General features: G+C 35.4%; 1 long non-coding RNA gene across 1 annotated transcript in view; it reads left to right on the forward strand.

Annotated features, from left to right (window-relative positions):
• The window catches only part of LOC123781317 (uncharacterized), a 292,347-nt gene that overhangs the window by 169,625 nt on the left and 109,540 nt on the right, over positions 1–13,182 (forward strand). The gene's annotated exons all lie outside the window — the stretch shown is intronic.

A 13,182-nucleotide genomic window follows, 5' to 3' on the forward strand; every position in this document is an offset into this window, starting at 1 on the left:
GCACTAAGAAGTGGTGATAGGAGTATTTATGAGTCCAAAGGAATAAAAAAATGATACAGGATACTTGACAAGGTTGTATATGCCACTGAGATCAAGGAACAAAAGGACTCAGTGCTGAGAGGGTCCAGCATCATTCTAGACATTCTCTGGCTCCCCCTGAAGATGATTTCCCAAGTCCAGTGAAAAGTTGACATTGAAGGTAGAATGGTATAGTAACAGTTGTGGAGATTACACAAATTCAATGACAGGGAACCAAGCAGGTCATATTTTATCTAATTTTCACAGTGTAATACTTCATTTGCTCAGTTTTCCAAAACCAGTTCCCTGAACCAATCTGTCTAATAGTTTTTTAGAGGTGGATACTCCCTAATCCATAGGAAATATTAGTGAGGTCTCCTTTGCTCCCCACTGTCTTTCAGCAACAATAACAACAACAAAAAAGGATTTCCTTTATTCTCCACACATACATTTCTTTTGTCACTTTATTTTCATTATTTTGGCTGCTGAGTTAAACTCCAGGATTAAAATGGTGCAGAATCCCATTGATACTGTAAAACAAACAAACAAACCAAAATGAAACAAAACAGAACAAAAACCACTGCCTAGAAGATTGACTGAAGAGTGAATCACATTTTCATATCCAGAAAAAAAAGGGTGTTCCAGATAAAGGCTATAATGATATTTCTACCATTTTTCCATGGTTCGGTATTTATTTATTCCACACCAATTATTATTCTAAGTGCCTGGACTACAAAATTAAAAAGAAAAAAACAAATATATCTCGTATGGGTCCTATATTCTAGTGTGAGAGATAATAAATAAGACCAGTAAGTAAAGTAGGGTAAATGGTAATAATGGGGGAGGGAAGAAAAAGGCAAGAAAGGGGATTACGTGTATAGGAGGATGGCTGAAATTTTAGGTGAGGGAACAAGGAGAGCCCTTATTGAGAACTTTGCATTTGAGTAACTACCTGAACGACATGATGAGAGTGAAGAGCCATGGAGACGCCTAAGGAAAGAGCATTTCAGGTAGATTATTGATACTCAGGGCAGCATCATTGATTTTTAACTCCCAGATTCCCAAAAGTTGTCACACAGCGATTCACCAATAAATATGTTTTGAGTGAAGAATAATTCTCTATACAGAGGAAGTAAATCTTTTAGAATATCATTAATTTTTAATCGCCTTATTTATTTTGGCAAATAAATGGTGCCCTCCTCAAAACGAAATCTTCCAGTAGAGATTATTCATAGTAAAGAGGAAAAGATAGCCATCTGTAGACCAGGGAGATAAGCTGGGGAAAAAATTTTGATTTGGCAGCACACAAAAACATATAATCCACAGGTTACTTGAACGATAAATACAAAAGCTTATCTTTATGTCCTGATGAACTGATCTTATTTCATATATCTCTGCTTCCTAGTCCTTTTATCAAGGCAAATAGGATTTTTTGCTGGATTGTTCATGTCTATATACATATTTTTCTTTAGAAACAGTTTTACCTAGGGACAAACTCCAGGCAATGTTGGTTTATTGTGGATCAAGCAAAGTTTTAGCATATTCACCTCTTGCCCTTTTTCCGCTCTGCCTCTCTCTTCTCTTCTCTTTTCCTGTCTAACATACTTTCTTTCCCAGTAGCTACCTACATTTGGAACACATTCCTGAGCCTATTAAGTAATCCCTGAAAGTGTCATCAATAACACTTACATAGCTATTTCCCAGTGATTGCTGAAATATCATAAGGACTTTCAAAGTGTAAGCACAGGGGCAACTTTTCAAGTCATGATAGGAACTGTTCATTCCACTTCTTTTACAAACTGAATATTACAAGAACCCTTAGAGTTGCATAAAAGCTTACAATTTATCAAAAAATTCTGCATAAGTTATTTTATTTGATTTTTACCAATTGTAGCTTTTTAGGGTAAACCCTAAAGTCAGAATGCTACATTAGAGTATGACTTTGGACAAGTTTCTCCCCTTCTGCATTATTGTAAAAGACAGTCACTATTGGGATTGATTTCTCTTTGGGGACAGTCAGATGAAGGACAATTTATTTTTCTGTTCAAATAATCTATAATTGTGTATACCATAAATATACCTAAAGACACAAAATAGCTATATAGCTAGAAAATATAATGTAAGCCTGAATTATATCCACTGCTATAGCTTAACCATATATTTGAACTAGTTCAATGAACTACAAATTTACTTCTATGGGGAACAAAAGAATTTCCTGAAAATATGCCTCAGTGAAAATCCAAACCTTATACCCATTGACCCAATATAAGTTCCTTGGTTGTTGGAGGGGGGAAACCTTATTCATTATTATTTTTTTAATGAGAGAAGAGCATAGATTGAAATTGAGAAGGTCAGTGCTCTGAACATTTCATGGAGCACCAGGGCATCAATATCACCAGAGTGGAGTGAAGTCTTACATAGAGGCCAAGTGGGTAAGGTAAAAGTTTAATAGAGCTAGAATTACCTTTGGGAATATCTTCAGAAGACATCATCACTCAATAAGATCAACACACACAGTTTTTCTTTCAGCATTGAAACACATTGCTGTTTTGGTTGATCACCAGATGAATTAGTTAGTTTAGGCTTAAAGCCTATTCTGCATGAAAAAAAATAGATTTTTTAAGCATTAGTATCACAGGAAAGAGACCAAACAATGACAGTCATGAGAAAATATGCCCAATATAGGTCTGTTATATAAATATCTCTTATTCATGCTCCCTTCAGTGCATAAGTTCACTTGGTGAAATAATGGATAGGATCACCAGTAGTTAATTTTTTAAAAATTAAACCTGAATATATTCAACCTCGCAGGTCTTTCATCTAAAAATCGTTCTAAACCAAGTGTGACTTAGCCCCTCTGGGCACATTTTCCAACGTCTGAAGACTTTTGGTTGTGTCATGGTTGAGAAACTCTAATAAAAGAATGCTATAATATGGGGGAGAAATCCCCTTCATCATAAAGGGTCTCCCTAGTTTAACACTGTGCTAGATTTCATGTATTTGCTTCCCATGCCCATCATTACCCTCTTGACTTTGCTCCCTGTCCCCACCTTTGTAAATCATCCCTTTATTTAATTCTCTTCAAATTATGCATTTTACGTATATAATTTGTTTTCTGCCAGGACTCTAATTGATACAGACCTTCTTGAATCCTATAGAAAAGGCTTTGGTGCTTAGGAAGAGTTATGAGTAGTGTGTAATGGAGGCAGTGATAATAACTAGGAAAAAAAAGTTGATACTTCAAATGAACCACTGGCAATGTCCTTTGAATTAGAATACACAGTAATCACAGTTGTACCCAGTGACCCAGTAGGTTCAGGGATCTAAAGGCAACTGAGTTCCAGCCAAAAGAGTGGTATCTGTTGGAAGTAATGTGGTCCAGTCCAAATAACTCCATTATGTGATGGGGTGACATTGCATGGGAGAATAAAATAGTTGCACCCTTGAAAGGGTCAGTGTCAGTGTCCCTGCATAGGCAACAACCAGCAAAGTGGCAGTGGAAACAAACTATTGTGTGATACTGACAGAAATGTGTGTGAGCATATTTGAGATAATTCCAAAACATTTTTTTATTAATTTTCTATGCAGTTTTCCATTTTCCAACATTCTCTACTCATTGTTAGAATATCTACAATTCTGCTTTTGCTTAATTTTTTTATGAATCCATTATATTAATTCATTTAACAAATATTAGTTCAGCACCTTCAATTTGATATGCCAGGCGTTGTCTTTGGTAATAATGTCTATCTGAAATTATTCTAGGATAATTATCTTGAGGTCACCGTGTCCTTTGGGTATCTCATATTATGCTCTATCATTGTCCTTCAAGGAGAATATGCTCCAGCCCCATCAGGCTAGTCTGAGTAGCTGGGTTCCTAGCTGATCTACATGTAAACCTTCCAAAGTTATGGCAGCTTTCTAATACATATGACAAGAGTTTTGCCCCCTTGTTTTTGTTTCTCTCTGTAATCCTTTCCAGCACTTATTTTTGTTCAATACAGAGCAATATAATTTTAAAAGTGAAAGTACAAAAACAGTGTATTACATTATGAGACTCATAAACACATCAGTGAATTTATCTTCACAGATGAGTGAATTCCAAAGTGATGATCAACAAGTGAACTCAGGTATACCACCCAAAGATTGCACATTACAAGTACCTTAATCAATTGGAATTTTTAGTGTGGTATTTAGAATTTCAGTGTCTAGAAACACCAATTTTACCTTCATTATACATTTCTAAATGTTGCACATTTGTTTATCACCTTGTTAATAAATATTTATTAAGCATTTCTATAATCAACATAAAGCCAAGTCTTTGGGAATCAAAGATCTCTACCACTACAAAGCTGACAATCTAATAGATGAGAAACACAATTAAACAAATGCTTGTTATAAATGATTATCATATTCGAAGTATTATGGATGAACAGCTTAATGGGAAGAGAAACTAGTATTTAGTGAATGGATATTCTGGTTGAAGAGGACAATGCTAGATGCAATTACATCAGTATTTCTCTGAAATTAATAAATGTGCCTACAAATCCCCTGGAGATTGCATTAAAACGCACACTCTGACTCAGTAGATTTCAGGTGGAGCCTGAGATGCTGCATTTCTAACAAGGTTCCAGGTGATGCCAATGCTGCTGCCCCTCGAATAACACTGATCTTGAGTAACAAGGATCTAAATCTTACAACCGTACTCTACTTTTGTATAGTAAGGCAAAGTGAGTCTCTGAGAGAGACTCAAAGAGATAAATAATTTGCCAAAATCTACATGAACTAAACTTGAACTCAGTTGAATTTTTCATGTTCTAAAACACAGGTTTATTCACTATACCAAGTAAACAATTTTGGGTAGTTATTGGGAGGAGGGAGTTAAGTAATAAGAGCTTCACAAATGATATAACATTCTAATTGATTCTTGAAGGATGGTGGAGATATCCAGGTGGTAAAGAAGGGTATAGAGTTTTCTAGGCAGCATATAAAAAATAATAGTAGGTATTTTATAGTCTGATGCGGCTGTAGGAGTATCTGAATTAAGCTAGAAAGCTCGATCATAAAATTGGGAGGGATATTTAAGAACACTAAGCAATGTAAGTTTTTAATCGAAATAGGTAATTGAAAGCCATTGAATATTTTTTAATAAAAGAGTGAGTTTGTTTCTCTAGGAATCTCAATCTAGATGATATGGGATGTAATGAGTATTAGTCACTGGAGGTCTTAAAAATAATTTCATTATCCTGTTATAATAGAAGTAGAGATGTCCTGAAAGTAAAGAAAAAAAAAATTAGTCACTGGAGGTCTTAAAAATAATTTCATTATCCTGCTATAATAGAAGTAGAGATGTCCTGAAAGTAAAGATTAAAAAAAATCTATTGCCAAGATGGAAGAACCAAGACAAGGAGCAGCATTAGATAGAAAGAATAATGAAAAATTTGCAGTCCATCAGGCCTTTGTGGTAGCTTCTGCAGATGAGGCATATAAGTTAAATGTTGGTTGGAATTTGCTATGCAAATATCCATAATCAACTTGGCATCAGCCCAATAGCATTACCCCAGCAGAGCATTATACTGGTTGGTTATTAGAACACACACATCTCTTGTTTGCTGAGTAGCAGCTGCATGATCTTGTATTAATCCCTACTTGAAAAGCACAACCACTTCCTCTGAGGCTTTATAATTTCATTTAGACAGAAAACTCATTGCATCAGCCAACTACTCAAATGCAAAGAATTTCTAGAGAGGCGAGATAAAGGAGTCCAGCTTCTGGATGTGTTTGATGGAAATTGCTAGAAAGCAGCAAGTGTTAGTCTGTTCTCTAAAATTGCAAAAACAACCATATCCTATAAAAATGAGAGATAAACATAGAGAATAGATATGTCAAAACTAAGTATCCCTACACTTTTGATATTTACCCCAAGATGTATTTTTCTTATTCTAATATAATTCCATAAATAATTCTTTTGGAAACAATAAGAAAGCAAGCACAGCACAACCTATTTATTCCAAGATTGTGATCAGATAGATTTTCCAATTCGAAACTCAAATGAGAACTAGGATAAAAGTAAAGGAACCACAAAGCAATGGAGCTGGTTAAAAAACCCAAATACTGAAATTTATATATTTTCCTCAGTGGAGCAAAACTCAAGCCCTCACTCAGCACCTATTTGTTCATATTATTCTATGTCATTCTAAAAAGTGTGGTGTTCTTGTTTCCCAAGCAAACTTTGGAGGCAGTGAGGCAAGTGAAAAGTGCAAAGGCTTCAGATTCATTTCTTAGCTCATGAATGTCTCAAAAAGGGGAATCTAGTATATGCATATCCTGCACTGTATATCATCTCTATGTCCTCGATGTTACTAGTATAGACTGAATCATGTTTGTACAACAATGTAACTTTGCTTTTGTCATGTCACCTCTATGAACTTTCCTTGCATATAAAATGATGAAAATATAACCTGACAGAGTTGTCGTGTCCACTAAATGAGATTTAAGAGCACCCAGCACAACGCTTGGCACATGGCACTTACCTTATAAATGGTACTTCTTGACTCCTTAAGTCCTTGAGTCTAATGCTCCTGTATTAGAAACAGGAAATTGGAAGGCTAAAGTAAAAGCGCTGCTGGCATTGAGAACAAGGATAGTAACTGCAACGAGACAGTGAGGAATAAGGTAGACAGAATTATTAAATTAAAGTATAGGACCCACACATTTTAGGAAAAACCTACAGCTAACATCATAGTAAATATGAAAGACTGAATGTTTGCCTCTAAAATCAGGAATAAGACATGGATGTCCACTCCCACTACTTCTTTTCTATAGTTATGCAAGGGAGTGAAATAAAAAGTAGCCATATTGGAAAGGAAAGAGGTACAATTGACTTCATTGACAGACAGTATGATAATTCTTGTAGAAAATCTGATGGAACAAAGCCACTAAGTTTAGCACAGTCTGTATCTGTAAATACATGAGAGATTCACAATATTGTGAATATACATAGTGAATATATAGTGACTATATGTAGTTGTGAATATACATATATTCATTATGTATATAATGAACAATCAGAAATTCAAATTTATAAAACATAATATTCAAAATAGTGTCAAAAATTGTAAAACCCTTAGGGATAAATTTAACAATCTGAGAGAACCATACATTGAAAAATTACAAAACATTTTTGAGAGAAATGAAAAATGGCCTAAAAAATAGATTGTTAAGACGTCTGTTCTCCTGAATTGACCTATAAAGTTAGTACAATCCTAATCAAAATCCCAGCAGGCTTTTTTTTGAGAAATTTAAAAGCTGATTTAAAAATTCATATAGAAAAGCAAAGGACTTAAAACAACCAAAACAAATAGAAAGAGTAGGGGAAATATTGCAGACTAGTAACACTGCCTGATTTCAGGGCTTATTATAAAGCTGCAATAATCAAGATAATGTGCTATTGTCATCAAGATAGAAGAATAGACCAATCATTATACAAAATAGAGTCTAGAAATACACTCACACATAGACAATTGTTTTTCAACAGTGATGCAAAGGCAAGTGAGAAGAGAAAAATATAGACCTTTTTTCAATAAACTATGCTAAAACAATTGCATATTCCTATCCAAAAAAACCACTTTCATCCATACCTCACACCATATACAAAAATTAATTTAAAATGGATCATGGACCTAAGTGTAAGTTTTATAAAACTTTTAGAAGAAAACAAATGGGAAAATATTTGTGACTTGGGTTAGGCAAAGATTTCTTAGGTATGACAAGCAAAGCACAATCCAGTCAAAGAAAATTAATGAGAATTGGACTTAACCAAAATTAAAACTACTTTTTGAAAGACAGAGATAAAAGAATAAAAAGACAAGCCAAGACCAGGAGAATATATTTGGAAATCACCTATCCAATAAAGTAGTAGTATATAAAACATATAATGGAGTCTAAAACTCAATAATGAGAAAGAGACCACCTAATAAAAATATTGGCAAAAGATTTCAACAGACACCATCAAGGAAAATACACAGATGGCAAATAAGCACATGAAAAGATGCTAAAATTAAAATGATTGGTCATGCCAAGTGTTTTGTAAGGATGTAGAGAAGCTAGAACTGCCATCTACTGCTGGTGGGAATGCAAAATGATAAATGAGCGTTTTGAAAAACTGTTCAGCAGCTAAACATAGATCAACCATATGATCCAACCATCCCACTTCTAGGTATTTTCCCAAGGGAAATGAAAACATATGTTCATAAAAAAAAAAAAAAGTCTTCTATACAAATGTTCAAAGTAGCTCTGTTTGGAATAGGCCAAAACTAGAGACAATTTAAATTTTTGTCAAAATATAAGTAAATTTACAAATAGCGACAGTATTCAACGGAATACTATTCATCAATAAAAACGAACTACTGATATACCCAAACGTGGCTAAAGAAGCCAAATGAAAAGGTTGCATACCATATGATTCTATTTATATAAAATTCTAGGAAATGCAAACTAATGTATAGGGATAGAAAACAATGTGGTTGCCTGTGGATGGGTTTGGAGGGTGGGGTGGGGCAGGAGGAAAGATTTTAAGGGAGCACAAGGAAACTTTGTTCTTGACAATACCTTTATTTTCTTGATTGTGATAATAGTTTCATAGGTGTGTGAATTTGTCACAGTTTATCAAACTTCACATTTTAAATACTTGTGATGACTGTTAATTATACTTAAGTATAGCTGTTTAAAAAAAAATGAGGGTGGGATCAAGAGTTACAGAAGGGAGGAAGGCAGGCTGCAATTTTAAACAGCTTGTTCAGAACAGCGTGAGATTTGCAAAAGGCTTTGAAGGGGAAAAAAAGTTAGCTACACTATAGGGGCACAGCCAGGCAAAAGCCCTAGGGCGAGGGCGTTCCTGGAGCCCAGTAAAGAGGGACTAGTGTAGTAGATTAAATCAGAGAGGTCCCAAATCAGGTGGAGTCTTGCAGGGCATTTTAAAGATTATACACAGCTTTTACTAGAAGTAAAATGGGTAGCTATTAGAGGTTTTCATGCAGAAAAGTAACATGATCTGTTTAAGTTTTAAAAGGATTTCTCTGAGTTAAGGATATCACTTAGGGGGACAGAAGGTAAAGAGACCTCTTAGGAGGCTGTTACAATAATTCAGGCGAAATGTGGTAGCTTGAAACAGAATAGTGATATCAGAGGAGGTTAGAACTGGTCAGATTCTGGGTGTTTTAAAGATAGAGCCAACTGTTTTTCCTGGTGGTTTGGAAGTGGAATGTGAGACAAAGTGAAGAGGTTTTTTGAGTCAGCGTTTAGTCCTGTTCTCTTCTGGTCACTCATTTCTGGAAGTTTTTAACTTTTTCCATATTCCTTTCAGTGTAATATCATGATGCAAACACAGACTAATCAGTTCAGCGAAGAGGGACCCTCTTCTATTGCTCATTGTCTAGGGATCCAGGCTAATTTGTTTAGTATTGTATCTTCCCTTGGTTGACTTAAAATGAAACTGCAGACAAAAGAATATATCTGCTCATGTGCTTTCATCAAAAGTATTTTTTTCCAACTTTACTGACCGTTTTTTTTTAATTTGAGAGAGAGAGAGAGACCGTGAGTGTGGGCAGGGGCAGAAAGAGAGGGAGAGAGAGAATCTCAAAGGGGCTCCACACTGGCTCTATGTGGGGCTCTATCTCACAACCCTGAGATCAGGACCTGAGCGGAAATCAAGAGTCACTTAACAAACTGAGGGCTTCAGAGAGGAGGGAAGTGGGGGAATGTGATAGGCTGGCGATGGGTATTAAGGAGGGCTCGTATTGCATGGTGCACTGGGTGTTATACGCAAGTAATGAATCATGGAACTTTACATCAAAAACTAGGGATGTACTGTATGGTGACTAACATAATATAATAAAAAAATATCATTATTAAAAAAAGTCACTTAAATGACTGAGCCACCCAGGCGCCCCTACTATCATCTTTAGAATGAATTCATTTACTTGGCATATCTTAAAACATGTATTTAAATCGTCAAAACTAAACATGTTGTATGGCTTCCATAAATATTGTAAATCAGCAATTCTTTTAGGATCTTTGCCCATTTAAAAAATGCATTCCAGTTTGTTAAGAAACCTAGCTTTATGATAATTCAATTTAAATATAAGTTGGGCAAGAAAATATGTGTAGAAAAAGGAGATATAATTATTAAGTGGTCTGTAACTCAATGTTTTCTTTTTTGTCTTAATTATGAGGAAGCATTAGTGATTTTCCTTTAACTTAGGGACCCTAATATGTTTATTCTTTCTCACTTCCTTTTAATTGATGTCCCCTAGGGGGGTGGTGTTATTTATTGTTTTCTTTTAGGTATACCTCTCTCTCTCTTTTAAAGACTTTACATCCCTTTCTAAAGCAGTTGGAATTAAATAATAAAACAGAACTCTTCAAACAACTAAAAAAGACACAAAAAAAAAACAAAAAAAAATTACTAAAACTGCAGATACATAGAAGAGATTAAACACTGTTACAATATGCTTTTATTAGTGCCAGTGAATTGTCAAAGATACTTAAAACCCTATTATTTACTAAAGCTGAGCAAAATAGCTCATAGAATGTTCTGCCTGGGTAAAGAGTATTTTTAAAGATATTATAAACTGAAGTCTTTTGTTATTTGTTACTACTTTTTGGCAGAATAAAACTATATTGGCTTTCATTTCTGTTCCATTATTAAATATATAGGGAACAGTTTCACAGTGACATTTATTTTTGGAAAAGTCTTATTTCACGGAAAGATCAAGGAGATCACCCAGTTTCTCTAAAAACAGTTATTAGCACATAGTTAGCATTAAAGCAATGATTTCAGAAGTTTTCCTACCTGGGAATCCTTTCATTATTTTCTTTCCCTTAGGATAGACGTTTCTTAAGATAGTTACTAGTCAACAGAACTTCCTTCTAATCAACATGAAAAAAACCCAGTGTTGATACACTGAGATGGTATAAGCGCAGTAAAACCCAGAAAAATCTGACATTTTTGTCAGCCTGCCTTATTATTCTGTACAATGTCACATTTAGGTTTTGCAGTTGTTGATAGCAACGCGGACACTTCCACTGTGTGCGCGTAAACGTGCGCGCGCACGCACACACACACGCACACTCACTGCTCTGCAGACCTTTAAGGTACCCCGGCCAAATCTTCTTGACTCGTCAGATTTCAGTGCACCTGAGGCAAAAAGTCCACACACATCCCCAATATTCCACTTCACGAGCACCTCACAGTGTCCCTCTGCTTATCTGCCTTGGACTTTCTCTGAAGTCATCAAAGCCCTTAATTCATCTGTTGTCATGGCCCAGAGAGTGGGACAGTTATTTCCTCCCCGGGCAAGAAGCAACCAGCAAGGGATCAAACTGAGTGGATATTTTCTCAGCCTCCCTATTTTTGTCTGGGATCATTGAGAAGCAAATTCTATATGATTTCTCAGTGGATCCCCAGAGGGGCTGAATCCCAGCATCAATTCTAGTAATAGCTCATTATCACATTTATGTGGCTTTTTCCATTTTTTCCATTGACTCACTTTTCCTACCCTCAGTTTCACTTCTGGGAATCACCTCCCAAATAAATTGCACCTAACTCATTTCAAGCTCTGATTTTAAGGCAACCCAAATCATGACAACTATCTTTGTATGTTCTAAGGATTTAGGGAATCCAATAAGGGAACATATATTTAGATCACTAATATTTTTTAATACAAACCATATGTTGCATACTTATAAATATTTTATGTCACTTAACTCACATAGCAAATCTGAGAGATTATTTTTTTCTTTTGCAGGTAGATTAAGAGAAATATCTAGTGCTTCAGTGTTAATTAGGAAAGCGGACTTTTAAACCCAGATCAGTGTGGTTCCAAACAGATGTTCTTTCTACCACATTGAGTCTTAAATTGTATTTTCAGTAATGTATGTTTCTTTCTCCACAAGAAATTTTAATAACAATTCTTGTGAAGATGGATAGCCAATAAAGTTGGTCTATAATAATCATCAAAGATTGTCAGTGTCTGACAGCATCTCTCAGGTTACATGTCAAAGGAAGACCTTCCCCCTCTGAGGGAGCTCTCCTGGTGCTTTGAATTTTTGCCCAGCTGTTATTGCTTGTTTTCTGGCTTAATTCCAACTAACAAAACTTCAGTAGCCTTTGTAATTTCCCTTAAAACTGACTTAAAACATCTATTGTTCTGCTCTTCACATCCTAGTGTGGCAGAATTAGAATCAGTTAAGCATTCTGAAATAGATTAAGGCATAAAATCTTGGCATGTTGTATATCAACAGCCATGGTCTCATCTTCATTAATGCAGTAAGAATTTGCAAGTGGATTCAGTGCTTTAAAATCAGTGGTTTGATGAAATAGAATGAGTCTGGTCTTTCAGTTTGGATTAGTTTAAATGTAAGTGATTGAAAATCCCAAGCAGGAATAGCCTAGGTAAGGTAGAGGTTTATTCTTCTTCATAGAAAGACCTGCGAGTACTCCAAGAATGATAGGGTGGTTCTCTGTCATTCCCATGACCACCATGGGTGCCCCACCATATTCAATGTGATGTTTACATCATGGGTGTGATCATTATTTAAACTGTAGCCATTATACCCATATTTTAACTAGTAGAAATAAAGAACGGCAGAAATAGGAGATGCCCTTTCTTGTAAAGTTGGCTACAGTGTAATTGCACATGACACTTGTTGACATCCCACACACCAGATCGTAGTAACCTGACCAGTGGGAAAATGTACTTCTTACATTGGGCAGCCATACGTGGAACTAAAGCCTGAGGTTACGTTACTGAGAAAAAAAGGAAAAATGGATTTCAGAAGAAACTCTCAACTGACACAGATAGGTTTTAAAGTCAGACAATACAGGGCCAATAACTAGCTCTGCCACTCTTTGGAGCCATAATTTCCTTTGCCCTTAAAAATGGGGATTTTTATGCTTCACCCCACAAGTTTCCATAAGGATTAAATAAGATAAGGCATGCAGAATGCCTTTCATTGTATATAACATGTAATTAGCATTAAGTACAGAAAACAGAGAGGTGTTAGGCATATATTCATATCAATCCTTCTTTTGTACATTCCTTGGGTATTTTAGTTTAAATATTTTAGGGGGTGGGCAGATTAGGAGTTTAAATTTTTTTTGTTAAT

The sequence above is a fragment of the Ursus americanus genome, chromosome 18, assembly GCF_024610735.1.
Source record: "Ursus americanus isolate L20-20 chromosome 18, mUrsAme1.1.p, whole genome shotgun sequence".
NCBI lineage: Eukaryota > Metazoa > Chordata > Mammalia > Carnivora > Ursidae > Ursus > Ursus americanus.